Here is a 21,374-nt window from a genome sequence, read left to right on the forward strand (position 1 = left end):
TGGAAGTGATTACTACATTTTGTACGTAATCCCTTCATACCCACAGACGTTCGCTCCCTGTGTGCTCGGTAAGCTCATTCAATTCTGATAGGCCAATTTTACCCCCTCCCTGTAGTATATATTGAATGTTATAAACAGCGTGTGCAGGTGAGCTCTCCTACTACACGGAAATGGTAAAATTGGTCAATGAAAATTGGATGTGTGTACCAGGCTTGAGTCATTGCAGTAAAAACTAGACAAACTGCAGGGGGTGTGGAATCTTACTTCCGGTTCTTCTCACCGATTGTAGAGAGATGAGAATTCTCCTAACAGGATGCACTCTGTTGCTATGGTGTCTAGCGTGTCTGCTAGAAAATGACACAGCTGCAGACTGCAATCAAAAAGGTCATGTTTAAATTTTATGGAGAGTTTCCCAGAACTGGCTGCTGCTTTCTTTATAGAAGCTCAAATGACTTAATCCAGTCACAGCCCAGATAGACAACTTGGGGAGGGGGTGAAGTTAGTGGTGCCTTCCTTTGACTCTGATATTTCAGTGGGTGCCAAGGTGGCACAGAGTGTCGTACTCTGTTCTGAGAGGGATATGGAAGCTGCCATATTTTCACTATTAAGTATTTATATAGCGCAGACATCTTCCGCAGCACTTTACATATGGTCATGTCACTTAAACTGTCCCTCAGAGGGGCTCACAATCTAATCCTACCATAGTCAAATATCTAATCATAGCATAGGGTCAATTTAGAGGGGGAAGCCAATTCGCTTATCTGTAGGTTTTTGGGGTGACAAGACTAGTTGCCTGGCTGTCCTGGTGATTTCTCTGGCTGCAGTAGTGTCTGAATAACACACCCGAAACAAGCATGTAACTAATCCAGTCAGAAACGTGATCTGCATGCTTGTTCAGGGGCTGTGGCTGAACATATTGCAGAGGCAGGGGATCAGCAGGACAGCCAGGAAATCGGGCTTTGTTTAAAAGGAAATGAATAGGTCAGCCTCCATAGTCCTCTCAGTTAAAGTGGATCCGAGATGAACTTTTACTCATTGCATAATTGTGTTCCTTTCCTATTGTTTATAGGGCATTCCTCAAGCCAAATACTTTTTTGTTTTTTTTTTAATACTCTAATGCCCTATAAACTAAATAAACCACGCCCACAGGTTTTCAGAGAGCCTTGGCAGTAGCAAGGGCTCATGGGAGCTCAGTCTGGGCAGGAGGAGGAGGTGTTACTAGCCATTGATTTCAGAGGCAGAGGGGAGGGGGGGGGGGGGGGTAGGTTTTTTTCACAGGCTGAGTGCTCAAGATGCAGATAAGCCTGCCTCTGTGTAATGTTTACAAACAACATGGCTGCTGTCATTGTAGCACAGGAAGAAAATCATATCCTATTAAAGCTGTTTGCAGCTAGATTTTAGATTTACACAGCAACTTTAGAGAAGATATATAGACAAGTTACTTGTTAGTTTTTCATCTCGGATCCACTTTAAGGTGTACAGTTAAACGCTGCCCATACACCATACAATTTTGTCTTTGATCAGCATTACGATCAACATTTTGCTCAGCATCATTCTACCGCCAAGCAAAACCCAACATTGCAGATTGCATTGTAATGTAGATTTCAAATCTTTACATATACTTCATTTTATGATTAGAGGATTTCGTCAACTCAAATATCGAATTGGGGGAAAAAATTAAAATAAATTGCATAGCGTATGGCTAACTTTATTCACCTATCACTGGCTGTAATGTTGTAGCTGGCGGACCCGACTTACCAACAGGTTCTGGGAGATTGTAAGCTGGATTTGTAAGTTGAGACATATGTTCTACATAAAACATGAATAATTTACTTTCAAACAACTCTGGGTTTGGACATCTAGTATAAACAAGGTTTTTGGTTTAAACTACTTATACCAGTTTAAAAGGAGCACTATCGTGAAAAAGTAGGCAGTTACAATATGACAGAACCGACAAGTTTTGGGCCAGTTCATTTCCTCATGGGAGATTCTCAGGGTTTTCTTGGTTTTCAACAGCATTTCCTGAACAGCTGTTGCAGAGTCTAACTGACAAAATCGTGTGAAAGCGAGTAGGAAGGCTGGCTGGTATCTTACTATTTTGGCAGTTAAACTGCTGTTCAGGAAATGCTGTTGAAAACAAAAAGAAAACCCTGAGAATCTCCCATGAGGAGATGGACTGGCTCAAAACCTGTCTGTTCTGTCAGACTTTAGCTGCCTACTTTTTTCCCCATAGTGGTCCTTTAACACAAATATGTAACAGAACCCATACTGTATATTTTATACAGGGAGATAACTTTGTACATATACAGTGTAACTGGATTTGTTTGTATGTAGTGTACAGTCTGTGTAGGCAAACGCACACCGTAAATAAAGTTAAATAAGCATACAAACAATGCACAAGGCGAGCGCTCTGCGTCTCCACCATGTGACCGCGTTTCCCGCGGTGGATTCCAGAGGACGTGAACCCAAACGGAACAAACACTTCCTTCTCAGATCAATCAGAACAGCGAGACTATCTAAACACAAAGTCTATTGTCAGCGGGCTGCCTCCGCACCTAAGCAGAGTATCACTGCGTACCAATCAGCTCTGCCTTCACCTCGGGGTCATCCAGGCAGGTGAGGGCAGCGCATGTTCCTGCCGGCCATACACGTGAGACCACAATCCACACAACCTGCTTCTCTCTCTCACCACAGACTTCTGCAACAAGCATGTGATGTCACACAGCTCCATCTCTCTCACCACAGACTTCTGCAACAAGCATGTGATGTCACACAGCTCCATCTCTCTCACCACAGACTTCTGCAACAAGCATGTGATGTCACACAGCTCCATCTCTCTCTCTCCACAGACTTCTGCAACAAGCATGTGATGTCACACAGCTCCATCTCTCTCACCACAGACTTCTGCAACAAGCAAGTGATGTTACACAGCTCCATCTCTCTCACCACAGACTTCTGCCATGTGATATCACACTGCCCCGAACCTCAAGCGAGTAAAATTATTTAAAATAAACACATGACATAGCTGCAAATGATTTCATACTTACCTCACAGTCAGCTCCTCTCTGAAGCTCACCATTTTCTTCTTACAGTGATCCCATCCAGTTCTGACAATATTTTTGTCAGAACTGAAATATACCAGTTGCCTTCAGTTACAACTGAAAGTGCAAGGTAATGTCCATGTGTCCCTATGGCTCAAGTGGCGATATTACAGTTTAACAGTGTGCTGACCAGGAAGCTGTTATGAGGTAATGGCCATTTATAAAATGGAGGATAGAGAATTCCATTGATCACAGTGGACAAATAGGAAGCAGGAGAGGAGAAAGAGATTGAGGAGTAGACTACACAGGAAGGTAAATATGACCTGTTTATGGTTATTTTGACTTTTTATTTTCAGTTCAGGTTCTCTTTAAAAAGGACATCAGAGGTGAAAATTAACTGAGGAGATAAACAACTGTATCCATCCTCCTCCTTAATAAAAAGGACTTAGATACCCCGCAGTTTTATTTTATATTAAATCTAGTTTTTACGGTTTCATTGTCTCTGCTCAATGACGCATGCATTGAAGTATGCCAGAGCTCAAATCTATGAACTATTGACCCGATTTAGCTCTTTCCTGCTCTCAGAAGCCATTCACTGACAGGAAAGTGTTTTCTGGCTGCAATTCCTTTTTAGTAAGGGTTATGCTATAGTCTTACCCGGACAGAAACTGTCACTTGCATACCTGATGTTTAACTCTTTCAGGCAGAGAAAGAAAAAAAAAAAGGAACACAGCAACTATGTGCTTGGCACTGTACATACACATGTCTATCATTATGTCACCTCGGGTGTCCTTTAGCACACAACATAAATAAATGGTAGGTTGCTAAGCAACAGAAGCAGCAAGCCAGGCGGAGCAAGAGAAAAATACTAACAGGTACAAATGAAAGGGGAACTCCGCCAGCCCTAACCAGTCTGCCTCGGCCATTCCTAGTCATAAAACAACCACAGGCATTTACTGCAAGCGTCTGACTGCAGATAAAGGTGTATTCTCACACTGCAACATCACAACTTCCTCTCTGCTCTAAAAGATGTGCAACAGCATAATAAAACTTAAAGAAAAACATTTGTTTACAGCTGATACAAATCCTACAATAAATCTGCAGTGTGTCTACTTCCTGCTTTCATGGAAGCAGACATAGGGTTAACATCCTGTGTTTACAAATTAGCAGCTCTGCCAAGGCAGATAACATTACACCTGTGATTAGTCACAGATGAGGGGGAATTAGACAGGCTAAATTGAACTCTCTAAATACATACAGGGTACATTTCTCTGTTTCCTTCTGTCCTGTGCAAGAGTTCAGGTCCACTTTAAAGCCTTGTACACATTACAGAAGTCTCAGCCAAGACTGCCGCATATCATACAGCGATGTGACATGGGGGAAATCTGACAAACTAGTGCATAGTCTTCTGTTCTCTGAGCCACGGGAGGCAGATTCCAACTGTAATCCCTCCTCTTTACAGAACAATGCATGCTGCTTGTCTATAGTTGAACAGAAAGTCTGTACAACGCTTACTCCTCAAGAGGTCACCCAACAAAGAAAAAGTGATCATTAAAAATGAACAAGAGGTGAGAAATATGGAGGCTGCCATATTTATTTCCTCCTTTAATGGGAATCTGAGGTGAGAAGCATATGGAGGATGCCATATTTACTTCCTTTTTAACCATAACAGTTGCCTGGCAGCCCTGCTGATCTATTTGGCTGCAGTAGTGTCTAAAACACACACATGAAACAAGCATGCAGCTAATCTAGTTAGTATGTGAGAAAGGCTGGGAATCACATCCCAGGGGCGGGAATGCAATTGCCAGCAGGTTGCGTCTTATCGCATGCTCTACACATTTTACAACCGGACATCATAAGAGGTGACTAGATAAATATATAGCACTATCAGTAAGGCCTGAGCAATCTTATGCACTAGTGTATCCTTCAGGCATCCCAGTTTCCCCCCACAGCCAAAAAAAAAAAAAACATACAGATTAGTTAATTGGCTTCCCCCTAAATCAGCCTTAGACTATGATGGACATGACTGTGCACTCTGTAAAGTGCTGCAGAAGATGTCAGCACTATATACTGTACATAAATAATAATAATAATAATAATAATAATAATAATAATATGGAAGGACATTAGACTGACTATTGTAGTCTTAGATTGTGAGCTCCTGAGGACAGCCAGTGACGTGACTATGTACTCTGTAATGTGCTGCAGATGTCAGTGCTATATTATCACATAATAATATGGTAGGATTAGAGTGTGAGCTCCTCTGAGGACAGTCAGTGAGTGACATGACTATGTACTCTGTAAAGTGCTGCAGAAGAGGTCAGTGTTATATAAATACATAATATGGTAGGACATTAGGCTATGCCTATGGCAGGATGCAGACTGTGAGCTCCTCTGGGGACAGTCAGTGACATGACTATGTGCTCTGTAATGTGCTGCAGAAGATGTCAGTGCTATATAAATACATAATAATAATATGGTAGGACATTAGACTATAACTATGGTAGGATCAGAGTGTGAGCTCCTCTGAGGACAGTCAGTGACATGACTATGTGCTCTGTAATGTGCTGCAGAAGATGTCAGTGCTATATAAATACATAATAATAATATGGTAGGGCATTAGACTATAACTATGGTAGGATCAGAGTGTGAGCTCCTCTGAGGACAGTCAGTGACATGACTATGTACTCTGTAATGTGCTGCAGAAGATGTCAGCACTATATACTGTACATACATAACAATATGGTAGGACATTACACTATGACTATGGTAGGATTAGATTGTGAGCTCCTCTGAGGACAGTCAGTGACATGACTATGTACTCTGTACAGTGCTGCAGAAAATGCCACTGCTATACAAGTATATACCAACAGAAAGGACCGCAAGTGCTGCCCATTTCTGTAAAAATGCGACCACCTGCGTGGCATAGGATGCAGATTGCTGGCAACATGCGGAGTCCCAGGGACATCTCTGCTATGACACCATCTGCATGGAGTTTGTATGGGTTTCACTGCTACACCCCCAAAGACATACCGATAAGTCCTTTCCCCAAACTGGCCTGGACTCAGAGCTCCTCCAAGCTGTGCCAACCGAACGATTGTAGAGAATGGCACAATCCCTCCCCGGTTACAAGTTGAGCAAGTGACAGATGGATGTTCTCGTCTGCTGGACTGTCACCTCAGCAGAAATCGGATCAGCCCAACCTCTCTCTTGTGGTGTAACACTCCACACGGTACATCATATCCCCCCCCCCCCCCCTGCCCAATCATTAGATTCCACAACACGTCCAATCACCCGCTAACATATCGATACGGCGGTTGTTGATCGATCAAATCAGGCATGTTAAGGTGAATAAATCCCCAGCCAATCTGATCAAAGTCGTTACATTGGTTAGAAAAATCTGTGTAAAGGTGGCCATACATGGTACAATTTTTCATTTTTTTCCGATTAGATAATTTAGTTTGATTATTCTGTTAGATCGAATATAAAGTTTTTTCTATCATGTCCGATCAGATTTTTCTTGAAAAAAACGGGATAAATCAGTCGAATTTCTTGATCGAAGAAAAAAATATTTTCAACTTTCATTCAATTCGATCATTTAGATCGAAAAAACGGGATAATTAAACGTTATTGTATCATGTATGGCCTCCATAATGGCAGCCATAAGCTGTGCGCTGTATTTGGGAAAACATAGCGGGAAATGTCAACGCTATATAAAAACGCAAAGTGATCATCGCTATCCTCAGCTTTCATCCATCGACGCCATTCTTAAAAACGGACTCTGTTCCATAAATTCCGATGAGTGCAGGACGGCGTCATACATTACTGGGCAGCACGGTGGCGTAGTGGTTAGCACTTTCGCCTTGCAGCGCTGGGTCCCTGGTTTGAATCCCAGCTAGGTCAACATCTGCAAGGAGTTTGTATATTCTCCCCGTGTGTGTGGGTTTCCTCTGGACACTCCAGTTTCCTCCCACATCCCAAATACCTACAGATAAGTGAATTGGCTTCTCCCTTAAATTGACCCTAGACTATAATACACACACTACACAATACATACATAGACATGACTGTGGTAGAGACTATATTGTGAGCCCCTCTGAGGGACCGTTTGAGACAAGACAACATACTCTGTACAGCGCTGCGTAATATGTTGGCGCTATATAAACACTTAAATAAAAATCCACTAATCGCAGAACTTCGCCCTCCTCCCGTTAATTCTGTCCGCCATTCCTCATTAAACGTAAAGATGCCCATACATTATTTGATTTTCAATCCGACAATTAAGCAATCGAATTAAATTGGGCGATCAAGTCAATTAACTAGTAATCCACACACTGCAGACGAGATCCTGGCAACGTCACTAATCAATCTGAACGATGTTGTGCCTCCATGCTTTGAAACCACATGATTTTTTAACCCAATCGAATTTTTGAACAGCAACAGATTCCATTACGATCAATATTTTCCATCCTGCTCAATCAAGTAAATCAATCGATTTGACCAGATTTTGGCCAATTTCAAGCAATCAAGCAGAATGGAAAAGAATCAAATTCTCCCTCAATTCAATAAAATGATCGAATAGAGTGGTCGATTGAGCAGGAAAATCAAGTAAATCTATGGGCACCTTAAAAGGAAGATAAAAATCTCAGATTCTCCTTTCCGCTCGTGTGTCACGAATGGGTTTACAGATCGTTTTATCTCCTCGTTGCCGGCATCACAGGTGAGGGAAACGGCCAGCCCTTCAGCCGCCCAAGCCAACAACTCCATTCTGCCTACAAAATATACCTTCGTCTCGTTCTCCCAGCGATGCTTCTACGTGAAAAGCGATCTGGTCTGTTGTCTGGGCGAAGGCAGCAAAGCGTACAGAATACACGAAACACAAATCTCAGCAAGGAGGAAGAAGGTTCAGACTTACGGAGCGGAGAGAGTGACGAGGACAAGTGGCTCCCTGTAGCAGCGGCGGAGGCAGCAGAGCAGGCGAGGAGGAGAATGAATACTATTTCTGAGCGGCGCTGAAGTCGTCTGCATAGAACCAGTTAGAGCTGCCTGTAGGAGCACATGATACTGACAATGCCCCACACACTAATGTACTCCTAATACTCTTAGTGTAAGTAATCCCTGCACAAATATGCTTCCCTGCCTCCTCCTTTCCCAGGCGGGCTGATCCGGCAGATCGTGCGAGTCAGGGAGATCGCCCAACACACAGGATCACCTTATTCACGCGTTCGGTATGCGGCGTAGTAAGGGAAGAATGCTGCCGGTCCCCATTGTGTTTGGAAGCCTGGAATGTCATGAATAAGGAAGGAGCTGCTGAGCTGCCCGTGCTTAAGGGGGAACTCTGACCTTCAACTGCAAGCCAAGATTTTACATGAAAACTATTTCTAGGTTTATCTTTATTTTAAAAGCCCAAAACATATAGATGAATCTGTGTAGCATCCCCACGCTCTGAGCGTACTAAAGAGGCCCTGTAGTGACAAAGGAGAATGCAGAAAATTACTACTTTTATGGTTATTTTCCTAGTTTCAGCAGGAAACTCTTCCTTTATATATGGTTTATCAGTATGTAACCCCACCCTTCCAGTGATGCTTAGCCTAGGCTATTTACTGTGCAGAATTCTACTGCCAGAGCATTCTGGCATTATTTTTACTGGTTATGGAATTTTCAGAAACAAAAACATTCCGCAGAGCAGCACCTGACAGGACTAAAGAGGATGCCACCTGTGATACATTTTACAATGTAAAACATTTTAAAGGACAACTGAAGTGAGAGGTATATGGAGGCTGCCATGTTTATTTCCTTTCAAGCAATACCAGTTGCCTGGCAGCCCTGCTGATCTGCTGCAGTAGTGTGAATCACACCAGAAACAAGCATGCAGCTCATCTGTCAGATCAGACAATGTCAGAAACAGCTGACCTGCTGCATGCTTGTTCGGGGTCTATGGCTTAAAGTATTAGAGGCAGAGGATCCGCAGGATAGCCAGGTAACTGGTATTGCTTATAAGAAAATAAACCACCACAGAGCTCAGCCAGCCAGGGCACAAATGGGGGCTGGAAAGAGCCCCAGGCAAGTTACACTGAATACCTCTGGGTCATTTAAAGGGAACCTGTAGTGACAGGTATATGGAGGCAGCCATATTTCCTTTTAAACAATACCAGTTGCCTGGCAGCCCCGTTGACCCTCTGCCTCTAATACTGTCGGCCATAGCCCCTGAACAAGCATGCAGCAGATCAGGTGTGTTTGACATTTTCCAATCTGAGAAGATTATCCGCATGCTTGTTCCTGGTGTGATTCAAACACTACTGCAGCCAAATAGAGCAGCAGGACTGCCAAGAAACTGGTATGGTGTAAAGTGAAACACTGTATTCTGGCGTATTAGACTACTACAGTGGCTGGATAGTGTACTGGTTAAGGGTGCTGCCTTTGACATGGGAGACCAGGGTTCAAATCCTGGCTAGGTCAAGTACCTATTCAGTAAGGAGTTCAAGGCAAGACTCCCTAACACTGCAGGGTGGCCTCTTGAGCGCGTCCCAGTGGCTGCAGCTCTTGAGCGCTTTGAGTCCGACAGGAGAAAAGCGCTATACAAATGTTTGGATTATTATTATGGATTATTACTTTTTAACCCAGGAAAATATTGTCAAAAGTCAGGGTCGTCTTATACACCAGGTATCTTATAGGGCAGGTGCTGAAACTTCAGAGCTAGACTGGAGAATCTGTGGTTGCCGTATGCAGCGACCATATGAAGCAGCAAGGAAGCAGCAAGGGTGGTGATGTACAAATAGTCTTGGAGACAGGGATAGCTGACCAATCCAAGCAGGCTTTGTATACAACCAGCCAATCGCCGGTAAGGTACACCGCTTGCAGTGTTTGTGTGGTACCCAGTATACAAAAACCAGTAAAAGTACAGCACCAGTATCTGTACCTGTTTATACAGTATAGCACCAGTACATACAGTATACAAATGCCCAACAGTCAAGAGGGGTAGTCTTGTGCGGCGAGTAGATCACATAATTTAAATTTTAACTGGAAAAGTTGGGGGTCGTCTTACACGTCCAGTCTTCTACGCCGGAATATACGGTAAATATAAAAGCCTTCATATTCATTCAGGTCCCTTCAAAACCAAAGAAACTCACATGTCTCTTCTCTCATCTCCCCCCCCCCCCCCCCTACCAAAAAAAGTGGGGTGTCACCTACCAGCCCTCCCCGACTTCTGCCTGTTCCAACCCTCCACCCGCCTCTTAAACTTACCCCAGCCCCAACACCTAACGCGAACCTCATCCAACCCTAATGTCTAATCTACTAAATGATAACCTCTATTGTGGATCCCTAACAGGTCATGTACCCCTTCCCGACACCGTACCCTAAACTCCGCCCCCCCAATATCTAACAATCTGTCCTACCCTTCACCCCCGCATCAGCACTAGCCAATCAGCTTCCTCGGCCTGTCCGAGTCTCAGCAGCACAGAAACTGGTTTCCACAACACAGGCGCCTGGTGATAACTTATCAGCTATACAAACCAAGCACTATGAGCCGAGCGGTCTGAGCACACGCTGCATGAATGTACTCCAAGCGTTCCCCAAACCAGCCTGAGGGCCGGAACCCACGAAAGCGATTTGAGCGTTTAGGGCCCATTCACATTTGTGCGTTTTCAGAGCGATTTCAGCATTGCTTAAAATCGCTAGCGGTTTAAAAAACTTGTGTACAATGAAAGTATACTCATGTAAGCGATTTGTGATTTGCTGAAACGCAAACTTGTGGCCTGCAGCATTTTTCTGAGCGATTCTGCAGGCTTATATTGAACTAGAAATTGCAAACCGCTAATCGCTGAAAAAAAACACGGCTGTGGAGTCGGTACAAAAATCTTCCGACTCCAACTCCTCAGTTTATGAAACCACGACTCCGACTCACCAAAATGGCCCCGACTCCGACGCCACAGCCCTGGAAAAAACCCTGGAAAAATGCTTTCTATGCAGTGGGGGAAAAAAATAAAAATAAAATAAATCGCTGGGAGATCACTAGGAAAAAATGAAATAAAAAGCCATAAAATCGCGTGTGTGTGAATGGGGCCTTAAGGAGCGATTCAAAACTCTAGCGATTTCCCGAAACGCTCAGCTAATGCTAATGGATGGGCCAAATTCCACTGGAGCAATTGCGATGAGCAAGATCACAAATGCAGGACATGCAGCATTTTTTGAGAGTTTTGCGTTAGTGCTTCTGCAAGTATATAAACGCTGACGTAATCGCTCATAATTCGCAATACAGAGCAATTTTGCTAGCGTTTTTAAATTACTGCACCCTGTAAAAAAAAAAAAAAAAAAAAAAAAAAAAAAAAATTAAATTGAAAGGAACAATCAGAATTAAAAAAAGCTAATCGCAAATCGCTGGCAAGACACTTAATCTTTTTAAATAGTTACCAAATTCGGCAGAAACCGCTCATGAAATAGCTTACAGAACTCATTAAAAACACTAGCGATAGCGCTTTGTAGTGGATTCCAGGCCTGCTTCTGATCTCAGGCCCAGCCAGAATCTGCATCACAGGCTTACAGGGCTGCAGTCTCACATGCAGTGCTTGTGCCCGGCTCATCCTCAGCCCAGGAACTAAACACCTCACCAACACTGTCTGCCTTCAGCTGTGCTGCTTCAAGTCACTTGACACAGCATAGCAGTGATCAGCACACACTGCAGCTAGTTTACTATCAGTACAGGCAGAGTAACAGCTTATACTGTACATACTGGAGGCAGCAGGGATCAGCACACACTGCAGCTAGTTTACTATCAGTACCAGGCACAGAGTAACAGCTTATACTGCACACTGGGGGTAGCAGAGATCAGCACATGCTGCAGCTAGTTTACTATCAGTACAGGCGCAGAGTAACCGCTTATACTGTACATACCGGAGGCAGCAGAGATCAGCACACACTCTGCAGCTAGATAACTATCAGTACAGGCGCAGAGTGTGTGCTGATCTCTGCTGCCTCCAGTATGTACAGTATAAGCGGTTACTCTGCGCCTGTACTGATAGTAAACTAGCTACAGTGTGTGCTGATCTCTGCTACCCCCAATATGTACAGTATAAGCAGTTACTCTGCGTCTGTACTGATAGTAAACTAGCTGCAGCATGTGCTGATCTCTGCTACCCCCAGTGTGTGCAGTATAAGCTGTTACTCTGTGCCTGTACTTATAGTAATCTAGCTGCAGTAACAGCTTAGACTGTACATACTGGGGGTAGCAGAGATCAGCACACACTGCAGCTAGTTTACTATCAGTACAGGCACAGAGTAACAGCTTATACTGTACATACCGGACGTAGCAGAGATCAGCACACACTGCAGCTAGTTTACTACAAGTACAGGCACAGAGTAAAAGCTTATACTGTACATACTGGGGTAGCAGGGATCAGCACACACTGCAGCTAGTTTACTATCAGTACAGGCACAGAGTAACCGCTTATACTGTACATACCGGAGGCAGCAGAGATCAGCACACACTGCAGCTAGTTTACTATCAATACAGGCACAGAGTAACCGCTTATACTGTACATACCGGAGGCAGCAGAGATCAGCACACACTGCAGCTAGATTACTATCAGTACAGGCACAGAGTAACCGCTTATACTGTACATACCGGAGGCAGCAGAGATCAGCACACACTGCAGCTAGATTACTATCAATACAGGCACGGAGTAATAGCTTATACTGTACATACTGGAGGCAGCAGAGATCAGCACACACTGCAGCTAGATTACTATCAGTACAGGCACAGAGTAACATCTTATACTGTACATACTGGAGGCAGCAGAGATCAGCACACACTGCAGCTAGTATACTATCAGTACAGGCACAGAGTAACCGCTTATACTGTACATACTAGAGGTAGCAGAGATCAGCACACACTGCAGCTAGTTTACTATCAATACAGGCACAGAGTAACCGCTTATACTGTACATACCGGAGGCAGCAGAGATCAGCACACACTGCAGCTAGATTACTATCAATACAGGCACGGAGTAATAGCTTATACTGTACATACTGGAGGCAGCAGAGATCAGCACACACTGCAGCTAGATTACTATCAGTACAGGCACAGAGTAACATCTTATACTGTACATACTGGAGGCAGCAGAGATCAGCACACACTGCAGCTAGTATACTATCAGTACAGGCACAGAGTAACCGCTTATACTGTACATACTAGAGGTAGCAGAGATCAGCACACACTGCAGCTAGTTTACTATCAATACAGGCACAGAGTAACCGCTTATACTGTACATACCGGAGGCAGCAGAGATCAGCACACACTGCAGCTAGTTTAGAGATGGGCACTGAAATTCCACTAATTTTGATTTAATGCAATCTTATGCAGCTTCAAAAAATTTCTTAGGGTTCGTACACAAATTCTGATTGATGAATTTTACAACCTACAAGTAGTATGAGAGCGGAGGAACACAATCTGATCTGAATGGGGTTATCAGAAACAGATTATTTAGTATTTATATAGCGCCGACATCTTCCGCAGCGCTGTACAGAGATTTATGGTCCTGTCACTAACTGTCCCTGGGAGGAGCTCACAATCTAATACCTGCCATAGTCTTATGTCTATGTATGTATTGTACGTATTGTAGTCTAGCGCCAATTTAGGGGTGAGCCAATTAACTTATCTGTAGGTTTTTGGGATGTGGGAGAAAAACAGGAGTGCCCGGAGGAAACCCACACAGACACAGGGAGAACATACAAATTCCTTGCAGATAGTGCCCTGGCTGGGATATGAACCGGGGACCCAGCGCTGCAAGGCGAGAGCGCTAACCACTACGCAGATGAAAAGAACGTATTTAGTGAATATACTGTATATGTCACTTGGCATCATTTATCTGAACCAGTTACAATCTAAAAATATGCATCAGCCATCCATAATGGGATAGTTCGGGACCAATTGGGCCCACCAGCTTCTTTGTTTTCATGTAACACGATCTGAACAATCTAATTGAAAATAAGATCGTTCACTAAAAAACAAAAAAAAAAATAAAGTTGTACTATTGAACGGCAGCTTTAGCTGCATAAATGTGCACAGCATCAGAATCAAAAGCGATCTCCTGAACCCAAACACTTGAAGTGTGGTGGTAACACAAGAAACGGTCAATAGACCATGGCCCTTATTCGATTATCTTTTTCACCTAAGAGATAATTTTTCATCACAGTCTATATAAAATTAGAATATCAAAAAATATTCTGAGTATTTTCTTGGTTCCTGGCAGCACAAAAGGCAATTTACAAGGTATGAAAATATCACCTTGGAGAAAACTGAGGATAAAAAAAGTTAATTATAGGGACCAAAAAGTCTTCAAACAGGTGTGTCCAGGGCCAACTATGATTGGTGTATATGCGGCACAAACCTGCTCTGACTCCTCCCACAGTCCCAATTGGTAGCTGGATTCTTCTGTATAAAATCCAACCTCACCGTCTTCAGAAAAATGGTGTGGCCCTCCTCATCACAAACGGCCAATGGGCTGCTAATAATTACGTCTTGCACAGAGACGGTGTTGGTCTGGAACAATTGGAAAGTTGTTCTGATCGTCTCAAGTCTGAGCAGCATAGAATAACTAAGTAGCACCCCAAAAAATGTGCAAAAAAAAAAAAAAAAAAAAAAAAAAAAACAGTTGAGAAAACAACAACTTACCCCGCGATGAACACAGATATAAGAAATAAAATGATTCATTCAAAAACACTGGACAACGCATTTCGTGGTTATCTACCCACTTCCTCAGATCAATAAACAGTGTCAAGGTATTTTTTGAATCTAATATCAGGTCTCGTCCTGGGGTAAAAACACCAAATCTAGGAAACTTGTAAAAACAAAAATGGGAGATAATCGAGAGCCCCTGATAGTCAGGACTGAGCCACTTACATACCTGATATTTAACTCTTTCAGGCAGAGAAGGAAAAAAAAAGGAACACAGCCTAGTTATTTGTGTGCTAGGTACTGTACATACACATGTCTATCATCATGTCACGTCAGGTATCCTTTAAACATAGGAGGTAGTGGTGGACTTACCTCCCACAATATAGACTCAAACTCAAGATTCTGCATAAATCGGACTTTAAAATCACACAAAAAAAAGCTCCAAACAGGCAACGCATTTCACAGGCTTTCATCCCCTTCATCAGGCAATAAAAGGAGCAACTGGGAAACAAATCAAACCTATCCTGTTTCCAAATCATGGAAACCCTCCTCTCCTGGTGGTCGTGACCTTAAAGCAATAATCCGAGCTTGCCATTCTGTAATGCGTTTTTTTGTAGCACCCCATGCGTTTTCTTTCCTTACCATAAGGAGCCGACGGTCCTCTGCGGTTTGTTTTTTTAAGAAGAAAAAGGACAGGTACTCCAACCCAATCAACAGCCTTTGCATGCAAGTCAGAGCTTACAAGCATCTCACCGTCCACCTCCGCTCCTCATGCTGCTGGTTCCCGCCGTGCAGAGCGGCAGGGGTGAGCGGATCACAACTCTTCAGCAAGTCACCTGATTGGGAATTTCAGCCTTTTGGCTATAAGTGGGGAGAGATCCATACATGACAGGAAGAGGAGTCTGCACATGTCGAGGGAACACGAGACACGCAGCCATGTGCAGCTCGTCCCATGATGCTCCGTGTCAACAGCTCCCCGCTTGCCATGACAGCAGTAACTATGTTTTCCTTAATGTGAGTACCGATGAGTCAGGATCAGGTTCCCGAGCTTCAATCAGAGATGGCGCACAATGACGGCACAGAGCGTTCCTGCAATACACTGAGCACAATGACAGACGGATTACCGGGAAGCTGTAATGTCAGCAGCAGACATGTGCCCGGCCACTTAGCGCTATTACACTGGGGGGGGGGGTGGGGGAAACCAGTCCTGGGAGGGAGGGGGGCTTCGTATACAAGGACTAGAGGAGCATCAACAATACAGATGGGCAATGGGATACCAATATTTACAGCCCGGGGATTGGGGCCACTAGGAATGCAGCGATTCCTAGGGCGATTGCGTTTCGCTCCATTTTGAAGCGCTGTGCAGTAAACTGTCAAAAACTTCCAATTAGCTTTTTTTCTCCCCTAATAAACATTATTATACTTACCATGTGACCCGATGTCCAGCTTCTGCCTGCAGCCCCGCCCCCTAAGAGGTCATAGGTGCTTCTCTAGGACCACAGACGCCCCCGTGACGTCTTCTGGTAGAGGGCGGGCCTACGGACAGAAGCCAGACATCGGAACACTCGGTAAGTATAATTAGCTTTATTTTAAAAGCTCAAAACGCTCTGCTGCCAAATTGCTGCAGAATTGCTTTTCAAAGTGATTTTCCAGCGCTTCTATAGATAACTAAGCGCAAATGCCCTGTCCTGTAATTACCCCTAATCACAAATCATACTAGTGGGTTCCCCACCATTTAAACACATTGGCAAATCATTTTTTGGGGAATCTCTGGCGATTCAAAACCGCTGCCAAATTCACCCTAGTGGGCCCCAAGCTCTGAGGGCCCAATGCCAGTAGTGCTGAATTCAGCACAAATCTGCCGCGTTTCCCCGCAGACAAGAGGGGCAGGGAGAACGCCGTCTATCCCTAAAGCCTCATCTACATGGTACAATTTTCCATCAGATCAGCCGGTGATCTGATCAGAAACAATTTGGACGTCTACACACGATGCCATTTCTTATCAATTTTGCGATAGATTTTGCATTGATAAGTGCCCAAAATCTATTGCAATCCAATCTGACCAGTTGGAAATGATCTAATAGATCTGTCGATCTGATGAAAAACTATACCATGTAGATGAGGCTTAAAGAGACACTGAAGCGAAAAAAAAAATGATATGATTTGAGCTAAGAAATAAAACATTAAGATCAGATACATCAGTCTAATTGTTTCCAGTACAGGAAGAGTTGAGAAACTCCAGTTGTTATCTCTATGCAAAAAAGCTATTAAGCTCTCCGACTAAGTTAGTCGTGGAGAGGGCTGTTATCTGACTTTTATTATCTCAACTGTTCCTGGACTATTCACTTTTCCTCTGCTAGAGGAGAGTTCATTACTTCACAGACTGCTCTGAAAGACTCATTTTGAATGCTGAGTGTTGTGTAATCTGCACATATTATAGAATGATGCAATGTTAGAAAAAACACTATATACCTGAAAATAAAAAGATGAGAATATTTTCTTTGCTGCTAATCTTCTAGTAATTATTCATAGTACACAACCAATTCACTATATCATTTTTTTTTTTTCGCTTCCGTGTCTCTTTAACATGGACTTTCAGATCACACACACGGTTTCTACCCCTCTAGTCCCTCTACCCTTGCACGGCACGGCTTAGCGATTTGGGCTGAAGCTGCGCAGCAAGACGCGGCCGAATCAAATAGCGGAGGCTGGTAGTGGAATCCGGCAGACAGGAACTAAAGCAAATACATGCACTGCCTGGATACAACCACATCCAAGCAGCATAGAATTTGCATTACATTTGCAAGTTAGAATCATAAGCAGCTCACCAATGAACTCTAGTTAACAGTGCAGAAGGAAGGTGGGAGGAGTCTAAAGCTGACCACACCCATCTCCATGTGACCAAAACATAGATCATGACCTGATCAGAGAGGGGTCAATCTGATCAAATCCCTCGACGCATTGCAACGCTGTGGGCTGCCGTTCTATAACTTTCGTTCGACACAATCAACCATTTTGATGGATTCAGACAGTAAGGTTTACGATGGTCGATGGGGCCAGCAACGTTGGGGCAGTGCTTTCAAGCATTCGATCACAATTTTTCTCCGTTTTCCGGACTGGATATCGAACGAAATTGATAAGTGTATGGCCTCCTGCGGTGGTCACTGAGTATAGAGATTACCATACACAGCAAACCACTTTTCCGAGTCGTGCACAGACCACAGCGGCAGAGATGCAGGAAGTGGCTGGTGCAGCGGCTCGTGGCCAAACGGTTTAAAAAGGGATTTATTTTACATCTGGAAATTTAAAGGACACCTGAAATGGAGGTTGACATTTCATTTTAAACAATGCACATTGCCTGGCTGTCCTGCTGACCCTCAATACTTTCAGCCATAGCCCCTGAACAAGCATGCAGCAGATCATATGTTTGACTAAAGTGTGACTGAATTAGCTGCATGCTTGTTCTGGGGCTGGGGTGACTGAAGTCAGGCTGGATTAGCTGCATGCTTGTTTCAGGTGTGTGATTCAGACTACTGCAGCCAAAAAGATCAGCAGGACAGCCAGGCAACTGGTATTGTTTATAGCAGACCTGAAATTCAAAACTTCCACTCTGCTCTAAAGGATAGTCAACAGCATAACCTTTAAAGGGAACCTAAAAACTCAGAAGGATATGGATTTTTCCTTTTAAAATACCAGTTGCCCGGCTCCCCTGCTGGTCCTGTGTCTCCAATACTTTCAGCCACAGCCCCTGAACAAGCATGCAGCAGATCAGGTGCTCTGACTGAAGTCGCTCTCTGTAGACGTGAAGAAAAAAGGGGTATCCCCCTCCACCAAGGGTGGATGTATGATGTAATGTGAATTGAACAGAGGCGCCAAAAGGATAAAAACACGATTTAAAATATTTAAAATTGCTTAGGAGGCAGTGGTGGACTTACCTCCCTCAAGCAGACACAAGGAAGCTGTGTAATGCAATAAAGGTAAATTTAATGGTACACTCCAGGGGTTTAGTACAACGCGTTTCGCAGGTCTATGCCCGCTTCATCAGGCAGTAAAAGTAGGAGCACACAGCAGCGTAATGTCAGAGATGCACCTGGCGCCTCTGTTCAATTCACATTACATTGTACATCCACCCTTGGTGGAGGGGGATACCCCTTTTTTTCTTCACGCCTACAGAGAGCGACTTCAGTCAGAGCACCTGATCTGCTGCATGCTTGTTCAGGGGCTGTGGCTGAAAGTATTAGAGGCAGAGGATCAGCAGGACAGCCAGGTAACTGGTATTGCTTAAAAGGAAATAAATAATGGCAACCTCCATATACCTCTCCCTACAGTTGTCCTTTAAAGAGACACTGAAGCGAAAAAAAAAAATGATGATATGATGATTTGTATGTGTAGTACAGCTAAGAAATAAATCATTAAGATCAGATACATCAGTCTAATTGTTTCCAGTACAGGAAGAGTTAAGAAACTCTAGTTATCTCTATGCAAACAAGCCATTAAGCTCTCAGACTAAAGGTGCGTACACACATGCGACTATAGTCGCTTGAAACGATCGTTCCCCGATCATTTCAAACGACGATCGTTTGAAAAAAAAAAAGCAGCCAACGACCATGAAGTCGAACGACGGACGAGCTAGATCGTTCAAAACGAACGATCTAGCTTGGCGGATTTTTCCCAACGACGATAGTTAGCAAAAGTGGTACATCGTTGGAAACGATCGTTCGTACCAGGCTGGACATGCGCATTTCACTTTTTCTCCATGGAACTTTACAATTTTATGCGCAGGCGCATTAAGTGCTTTTAGTAGTGTAACGTTCGTTCTAACGATGTGATCGTTACTTTTTACAACTAACTTTACTTAGGTCGTTCTTCCGTCAATTAAAAGATCGTTCGTCGTTGACAACGAACGATCGTTGTCGCAGGTGTGTACGTAGCATTGGAGAGGGCTGTTATCTGACTTTTATTATCTCAACTGTAAGTGAACTATTTACTTTTTCTCTGCCAGAGGAGAGGTCATTAGTTCATAGACTGCTCTGAAAGAATCATTTTGAATGCTGAGTGTTGTGTAATGTGCACATATTATAGAATGATGCAATGTTAGAAAAAACACTATATACCTGAAAATAAAAGTATGAGAATATTTTCTTTGCTGCTAATCTTCTAGTAATTATTCATAGTACACAACCAATTCACTATATCATATTTTTTTTTTCGCTTCAGTGTCTCTAAAAGAAAAAGGTTTTCCTTCTGCCAGCCCCCCGCGGCTATCCTGTGCCCTCGCCCTACTAGAATACTCCAATCACCCACCGCGGCTCATGACGACTTGTAAGTAGACGCCCCCTGCACCTGCCGCGCGCATCCTCGTGTGCAAGCCCATGGCCAGGAGCATCCTGTGCAGGCGCAGTACGAAAAAATCTCTACTGCGCTCCTGGCGACTGGAACAATGACGCGCGGTCAGGGCTGCGCAGTGAACGGAAAGGAGGATAGTTTGGCAACTTCGCGTGCACAGGTCAGCTGCAGGGGGCTGGCAGAAGCCCCAGGCAAGTGAAACGTTTTTTTAATCCGTTCAGGTCCACTTTTAGAAACTAATGAACAGCCCTGGCACGGATTGCTGCAAACAGCATCTACAGATGGTGCGTATGGATCCCCAGAACATATTCCACAAGAGCTGGTCTTCGCCATGTACGAGCGCGGCCGTACTGCACCTGCTGCCACTCTCCCTCCTTGCTTCTGCGCATGCACGGCTGTCCATGCATGGGCACTACGCGCTCCAGAGGGTTCAGGGCAGCAGCGATAGGGGTGAGGAGGACAAGGGGAAGCCCTGGGGGATCCAGAGACCGCACTCTGCCCAGGTGAGTATGGTTCAAAGCTATGTACCCACGTTGCGATTTTCCCCATGACCGAAGATTTTTTTGAGCAACGAGCAGTAGTTTCCACGATATTGTGACGTGGGTACGGGCGTATGAACACACAAACGCCGCTTATCGCAATAACGACAGATCGGATCGCTAAGATCCCAGACGACTCCTGCGTAAAGTTCCGCAATCTTTTGAAGTCTGGTTGGCTCCCGGCGTGTTGAGTCATGCATATCCGCCGGCAGGAAGAGGCGTCACCGACGACCATCGTCAAAGGGGCCTTCGCAGGAGCAGTCGGGTGGAGAGTATGCAGTTTAACTTGCAGATTTCATCTCGGATATACCTAAAATACAAATTCAGATCAGATGACAATATGGGAGTATTTTTGGGACTAGAATAGAATTCCCTTTTCTCCCTTTGCCTGTTTGAGCGACCCCGATGGTCACGAGGCAGCCCGGGCGCCCCCAACTGCACAGAGTGACCACTGACCAGGCGGGGCATGTAGTAACACGCTGCAGCTGGATCTCGCTGGTTCTGCTGCCTAATATAGGCTCCGGGGTTGTCCTGTCTCTGCACGGCATCTGGCAGGAATGTGTAACCCAAGCTGTGGATACAACAGGTTACTCTGTGCTCTGCAGAGAGCGGCGTGATCTACAGAACACAGCGGCCGGATACAATATTAGCTGCATCAATCATTCTATCTGGATCTTTCTGTACCCATCGATATCCTGACTCACATGTCAAACAAGAGTGGAGGGGAGTGCGTCTGAAGGCGAACGCAAAACAAGGATCAGCACTCTGCTTAAT

At 44.3% G+C, this 21,374-nt stretch overlaps 1 protein-coding gene across 4 annotated transcripts in view; it reads right to left on the reverse strand.

Moving 5' to 3' along the window:
* Nucleotides 1-21,374, reverse strand: part of PTP4A3 (protein tyrosine phosphatase 4A3) — a 145,820-nt gene that overhangs the window by 43,114 nt on the left and 81,332 nt on the right. Inside the window, exon 1 of one of the 4 annotated variants that reach the window (XM_068238098.1) lies at nt 15,358-15,465. The exons of 1 other annotated variant lie outside the window; for it this stretch is intronic. The gene's annotated coding sequence lies outside the window, so the exon portion shown is untranslated. Of the gene's footprint in view, nt 1-6,074; nt 6,163-7,956; nt 8,133-15,357; nt 15,466-21,374 lie in introns of those variants that run through there. 2 more of the 4 variants (XM_068238094.1, XM_068238095.1) reach the window with 2 other exon arrangements.

This window comes from Hyperolius riggenbachi, chromosome 5, assembly GCF_040937935.1.
Source record: "Hyperolius riggenbachi isolate aHypRig1 chromosome 5, aHypRig1.pri, whole genome shotgun sequence".
NCBI classification, from domain to species: domain Eukaryota; kingdom Metazoa; phylum Chordata; class Amphibia; order Anura; family Hyperoliidae; genus Hyperolius; species Hyperolius riggenbachi.